This window comes from Octopus bimaculoides, chromosome 2 (assembly GCF_001194135.2).
Source record: "Octopus bimaculoides isolate UCB-OBI-ISO-001 chromosome 2, ASM119413v2, whole genome shotgun sequence".
Taxonomy (NCBI): domain Eukaryota; kingdom Metazoa; phylum Mollusca; class Cephalopoda; order Octopoda; family Octopodidae; genus Octopus; species Octopus bimaculoides.
Window position 1 is genome coordinate 30657809 of NC_068982.1, and position 7506 is coordinate 30665314.

Below are 7506 nucleotides of genomic sequence, written 5' to 3' on the forward strand. Positions count from 1 at the left end.
ACCAAACACAGCAGTGGAAGAACTAATTCTACCAACTTACAAACCTTTTGCCTTTTTTTTTTTTTTTTGATGGTTAAGTTCCAACCCAGACTGCAGCAACAAAGTCCACCTGCCACACTTCCTGATCCAAGAGGTCCTGGATTCATTGCAGGCTGGTGAATGTAATCAAGTTGTTGATGTAAATGTGACAACATTTTCCTCTTCTTACATCACCAGGAAGTGAGTTCCACAGAACTAATTTGGATGCTTCCAGTTCATTGTGCCACATGCAGTGACTAGATAATTGCAGCTGTCTTTGCCCGATCTTCTTGCTAACTTTCGGCAGGTCTCCATAAAGACATTTGTTTGTTATGTGTTGCTGCCATTTCCCATTTAGGGCTATTCATAGCATCCTTGTGTAACAGTCGTCTAGTCCAGGGGTTTTCAAACTGTGGTCCGCGGACCACAGGGGGTCCGCAAGGACAAGACAGCAAATACTTTTTATGGGCAATTTGATTTTATATATGTTTTTTAATCGAAATCTTTTAATTGACAATAAACCTATTTGTTAAATACTGTTAAATAAATAAATGTAAAAATATATGTTGTTTTAAGCAAATATTTATGTATAAATTTCATAAGCGTTTATAAGGGGGTCCTTAAGGTAAAGCCTGAAATATAAAGGGGTCCGCAAGTCAAAAAGTTTGAAAACCCCTGGTCTAGTCTGTTTGATAATGCATAGAAACCAGGTAGCAAGGGATTATGATTTGACTCCATAACCAAACAATACTATGAAGCAGAAAACAGATGTCATGACGATATCAAAAACCAGTAAGTGAAAAGAGTTCTTAAAAGTAAATACTATATCATACACTTAAATGAAAGTACAGATATTTCAAACAGTGCTGATTTGCTAGCATTAATATTCTTTCTATCATTGCCAGAAGGCCTGAAATTTTGCAGAGAGGGGCCAGATATTTACATCAATTACTTATTTTATCGACCCCAAAAAGATGAAAGGTAAAGTAAACGTCAGCATCAATTTAGCTCAGAACATAAATTCAGAAAAAATGCTGCTAAGCATGTTGCCTAGCATTCTAATGATTCTTCCATCTTGCTGCTTATTTTCTTGCATTTATATGGTATGAATTTAATGGTATGATTGGTAAAGATTTTCAGTTTTGCTAATCTTCACCAATACTTAGAACCAGGGGCATACATGTGTGATATTTTTATGTATTTAAACAACCTGAATTTGAGTCTATAAAGGAAATCCATAATGTTTTAAACATCAAAGATAAAGAGGAAGCCATGATTATGGGATTAAACTTATGGCTTAAACATCTGCAGAGCAGCGTGTTTAAATTGGTTTTTTTTTTTTAGGCTCTGGAGCTTTCTTGAAACTTCTGATATTGATGACTTCCTGGAAGAAATAAGAAACATTTTCATTTACCATTTGCAAAGTTTTAAGACCTGTTTCAGGGATTATCTTTATCTTCTAGATCCTCACCATCACTGAGGTTGTTGTCATCATTGTCAGCATCGTCGTCATTGTCATTGCCATCATCATCATCGTCATTTTACGTCCATGTTCCATGCTGGCATGGGTTGGACAATTTGATAGGAACCGATGCATCCAAGAACTGCATTGAGCCCCAATGTCTGTTTTGGCATGGTTTTATAACCGGACGCCCATCCTTATGCCAACCACTTTATAGCATAGACTGCATACTCTTTTTCTTGCCATCTTCACTTTTGAGGTCATCATGCAAGACTATGAGTCTTGGGGTAAGTAGGGGGTTAGCTTTATGCTTGGTGATGAGAAGATTACTATGAAAGGAAGGGGAAGAACAGGTTCCTTTGAACAGCTTTCAGATATCAGTTGGATTAAGAATTCATTTTATGCACAAATTAAAAAAAAATTTGATCTTTCATATTTTTGAAGTCAATAAGTTGAATCAAAAAAATTGTGCCTGTTCTGGATCTTTGCATTTTGAGTTCTAATCCTGCTAAAGCCTACATGTATGGTAGACTTAATCTGTCCCTGTTTTAACACTGTTACCTGGATCTTTGGTTGCTTTAGTAGAGTTCCCTCTGTTGCAAGCATTATGGCTGTCTCCAGTTTGAGGATACCCTCTTAAACAATTCGTTGACGCCCTGTAAAAGGGTTATGAACACTACCTTCCATCCTGACTATGGGATAGAAAACTACCTTGTGCTGTTGTTGTTGAATTGTCCCAGGTTAGCCCTGAAGCAAAACCTACAATGAAAGGCATGACAGCTGTGATTATCCCATCTTTTTTAAGAGTTATCTGGGACTGCATTAGCAAATATACCTTTCTTTATCTAAGAGTGTAGCTGCTATCTTTGGAATGTCAAACAATTGCATAAAAATTCCAAATATGTACATCATAGAGATAGATTTTGTAGTATCAACTCAAACTACTTGAAAACTCACTCATTTAAAAAAAAAAGATAGACGTTTGGTTTTCCAAGATGCCGATTGATGTTTGCGAAAGCAGTTAGTTGTAAATGTGAATCTATAATAATTTTTTTTGTAGTAAAATGTTTGCTTTGATATTGAAAATAATTCTGTTAAGTAGATATATATCTGGGAAATTTGTTAATATAAGGAGATGAGAATATGGCAGACAATATTCTTCACTTATGCTGCTGCTGTGATTATCCTTGTATAACTGGTCTACTTTTAGTTGTAGATTTATTGTATGAAGTAAAAAAAAATTGTGGTGTGGGGAGCAACAAACAAATCCATGTTTATAGAATATATGTTTCTCCTTCTGAAAAGGACATTAACACCACTCAGTTTTTTCATATCTACTAAATTTATACTTTCTGACAGATGACTAACATTCACCCTGATTATAATAATCTGTTAAATCCTGATCTGGTTTTTATAGATCTGAGGCATGGACTCAGTTGCTTGGTAAGTGAGAGCAAACAACAGAACATGGTACATGCAAGTCCTGAAAATCTGTTTGGTAGCTTGTTGGATAAATGATTAAGTTTTGCAGGAGATGAATGCTAAACAAAAACTGATGGTGATAGCTAGGAAGCAAAATTGTAACATTTTGGTCATGTTATCAGGTTCTGAACTTTTTTGCCCACATCCTCAGAGGCTTGGGGAACAGAATAAAGGTTTGTATTCAACTAAGATGAAGATGGAATGATGATATCAGGGACTGGATCAGGAAAATTCTGGTGGAGTGTACAGCTGCAGCAGAAGATTGCCGTGTTGGGTGAGAAATAGTGGTTGCATCTGAGGCCCTTGGTTTTTAACTTTGCTGGAAGGCATAGTCATCCCATCATTAAAATAAATACTTTGTAAATAATTTTCTGGTACTGAAAGGCTCAGACATTGCAGTGTAGTTAAGAAGCTTTCTGCCCAACCATCTGGTCTTAGGTTCAGCCCAACTGCAATATGCCCTGGCATGTGTCTTCTATTTTAGTCATGGGTTGATCAAAGCCTTGTGAGTGAATTTTGTTGAAACACAAAAAGGCACATCATCTATATATATAAAATCCTCCGTATGTGTGTGTGTGTGTATGTTTTCTCTATGCACGGCCAAACCGCTGTCTTAATTCCTTCATTCCTCAGATCCTGTAAATCCCATCTGACCTCCCTTATGAATTTAAACAGCTCCAGTTCCCAGTGAAGTTTTGCTATGTCCATAAATAAATCTCAAGCACAATCTCTCAACGTTGCTGGACCTTGCTTCTCTCATGGGCAATTATATGTAGGATGTTCTTGAGTTGGAAGTCCTAAAACACTTTTTCTTTGTACACCAATTAAAGGACACGCTGAAAACATTGTATTTTTAGAAAATTTACAAAATTAAACTGTGATTGATTTCAGGATGATAATGATTATCGCCTCGAGTTCCATCGTTAATTTTACACTGTTTGGTGACCACAGTTGGAAGCAGTAATCCAGACAGCTGAGGATGAAAGTCCCCCAGAGGACCATCATGGTTTCCTGTTCATACATTTTGAAAGTTTGAAGAATCCATCCAGCCAAGTGTCTGCATTTTATTGCCAACTTAGTAATATGCACCTGGAAAGATGCATCATTACTCATGTTGAAGCCCAGGTCATGCACTTGGAATTCTCCAGCATTAAACTGCATGCTATTTTTCTCAGTCACCTGTATATCACATCCAACTCCTGTTGCAGATGCGCAACATTGCCGGGGTTCTGTATCCTCTGAGAGACTGTTATATCATTTGCATAGTTAGAAAGGGTGGCTACTTAAGCATAATGATGACAACAATGATGACAACGACGATGATGGTGGTGATGATGATGATGATAGCGATTATGATGATGATAGCGATTATGATGATGATGAGGATGATGATGATGATGACAACAATGTCGATGATGACAATGATGATGGGGTATAATTTTGTTGAAACAAATGTAAATTAGCAGTTTCTGTCAGTCTAGAGATTATATAACTGTTATTTTATTTTTATAGTAAGACATATCTTTTCCAATATGTCATACATTTCTGTTTAAAATAGTACAATATGATCATTAGGAGATCTGGTAGGCATTGCTAACTAGTTCAATAACCATTTAGCCAATCTCTCATTGGTTCGCCCAAAAGAAACCCCTGTTATTTATCCAATGCAGCTTTTACTGTCTCATGCTATTTCAATGATACAGTTGATGATTATTATACTTGGATAATTATTTAAACACATGTCTCTGACAAGTAAATGCTTTTGAACCGAGAAATCCATTTTGCTAGCAGCATTACATCATGGATGTTCCATGGAAACTATTCTAAACTTGCCCAACTAAGATAAATAAGCAGAGAGGTGAGAAGTAAATAAAGGAATATATAGATATGCTTTGGAAATGCATTGTGAAATACACATAGAATAAAAATACGAAACAACAGAAAAAAATATACCTGAGAAAATAACAAACAAGGTAATATTAAACAAAACTGGCCCAAAAGCAATCAATAAATATTTTTAAAAGCTACATGTATAACTACATCTCTTTCTGTCTTACTCTATTTTCCTCACAGTGTATGTGTGTGTGTGAGTGTGTGTATGTATAGATATAGATATAGATGTATTGTTAGATACAGATAAGGAAATAATTTATTCTCAAACACAGAAATGCTGATAGAACAGCAGGAACCAAATAAAATATCCATATTTTGTAGAAAAAATTTGTCAGCAGCCAGCCACGAGACTCAAACTCACTTCTCTGTGATTACCGGTCAAGTGCTTCACCAATTAAGCTAAACTGCCCACTGACAAATTAATCCACAATTTTTAAACTTATTTTTAAACTAGCATACAAGACGCTGTATGTTATCTTACAATACATCTCAACTCTTCTAAAAGCAAACTTTGTTTACATCTATCATAATTTGAATTTAGCATACAGCACCCTTACACACACACACACACACACACACACACAAACACACACACATATGCAAACACATATGCACATGTATATGGATGGTTGAGCAGGTTGCATTGAGCTTGAGGATTATGTTGTGCTCCAGTATCTACTTGGTGTCGTTTTCATGACTGTGTGCCCATCATAATGCCAACCAATTTATAAAGAATAGTGGGTGTTTTTTCTTTAGCTCTAGTGAAGTCACCTCATAACTTGTAAGACCAAGGGCCAAAAATGTCTCCCATGACTGAAGAAGAATAGAAGTGCATACATGATGATTCTATGCAGTGTGATGAGACAGAAAGAGAGAGTGAGAGTGAGAGGGAGAGAGATAGAAAGAGGGAGAGAGAGTAAAGTTTGTTGGTGGTACAGATTTATATTTGACAGCATGTGGTAATGGAGAAGAAGCATGAAAGTGACAAGGAAATGTGAAGGGATTAGTGTCAGGGGTTATTGAAAAGGGCATTAGAGTTCCACACAGAAATAAATGATTGATTTTTTTTTGAAGCAGAACTATTTCTATCTTTATCATTTGTTTTCTACTATAGGCACAAGGCCTGGAGTTTAGTGGGTAGGGGACTAACTGATTACACCAACTTCAGTGCTCAAATGGTACATATTTTATTGACCCCAAATAAATAAAAGGAAAAGTTGACCTGAGTGAAATTTGAACTTACAGTATACAGCCATATGAAATGCCATGGAGCATTTTGTCCAGTGTGCTAATGATTCTGCCAGTTCACTGCTTTTGGAAGCAATATTAATATTGCAGCACAAGGTTCAATTAACATACAGTATATACACATCGCAAATTCAAATCTGATGGTGTAGAACTCTAATGCTTTAGACTGGCAGTAAAGTCTATATAAATGTATGTTGTCTGCTATAAAAAGGTCAGTACAGAAGTCAAAATCACTCCACATCCTGAAGATGTGGCTGAGAGAGTTTGGAAGTGCTGATAAATAGGAATTCAGGAACATTAATATTCCAAATGGTCAACAAAGATTTGATATGCAGATATGAAAAACAATTATGATAAAAGAGATAGTACTTAATCATGTTTTTAAAATATCATGTCTAAAAGAAAAGCAGTTCTCCACATATACAAATACACAAAACACAACCCCCACCCACATGTATACGTATATATATAGAGAGAGATTAGCTATATATTTATACCTAGATGTAGCTTTATCAATCTATATGTCTACATCTATCTATTGATCTATATTTTATATCTCTATATATTCATATTATATATATAAACCTATATATATTCATGTTATTTATATATATATATATATATATATATATCAAGATATATTCATGTTATATATATATACATATATATGCATAGATACACATACATATATATATATATATATATACATACATACATATATATATGCATATACATATATATATATATATATATATATATATATATATATATATATATATATATATATATAAATATACATACACATACATATGCATATATATATATATTTATAGATATATATATATTTATACATATACATATATATATATAAATATATACATATACACATATGTGCATATATATATATGTGTGTGTGTGTGTGTGTGTGTGTGCGTGTACTTATGTATTTCTTCTCAAGAATGTAGATAGAAAAGATGTTTCTTCTTTGCATAAGCACAGATAAAAATGTTGGAAAGAAAACAACCAAAGCCAAAACAGTGCAACGTGAACCAAACTGTCAACTATGATATTCTGTTATGGAGCAATAAATCAACTTGGTTTAAGTTTGATGGTTCATTAGCAACTAGAAATAATAACATTAACTGGATAGAATTTTCATATTGCCAAGTTTTGGCCAATGAAACAGTAAAAATGGAAACAGCAATAACAGCAGTAACATAACGAAAACGATAACATGAAAAAGAGCAACAGTAACAAGACTGTATATAATTATACATACATATACATATACATATATATGCGTGTGTGTGTGTGTGTGTGTGTGTGTGTAATTATATATATACATATATATGTAATTATATATATATACATGATTATATATATTTATATGTATATATATATAT

At 34.2% G+C, this 7506-nt stretch overlaps 1 long non-coding RNA gene across 1 annotated transcript in view; it reads right to left on the reverse strand.

Moving 5' to 3' along the window:
* Nucleotides 1–7506, reverse strand: part of LOC128250627 (uncharacterized) — a 32551-nt gene that overhangs the window by 23908 nt on the left and 1137 nt on the right. The window lies entirely within an intron of this gene.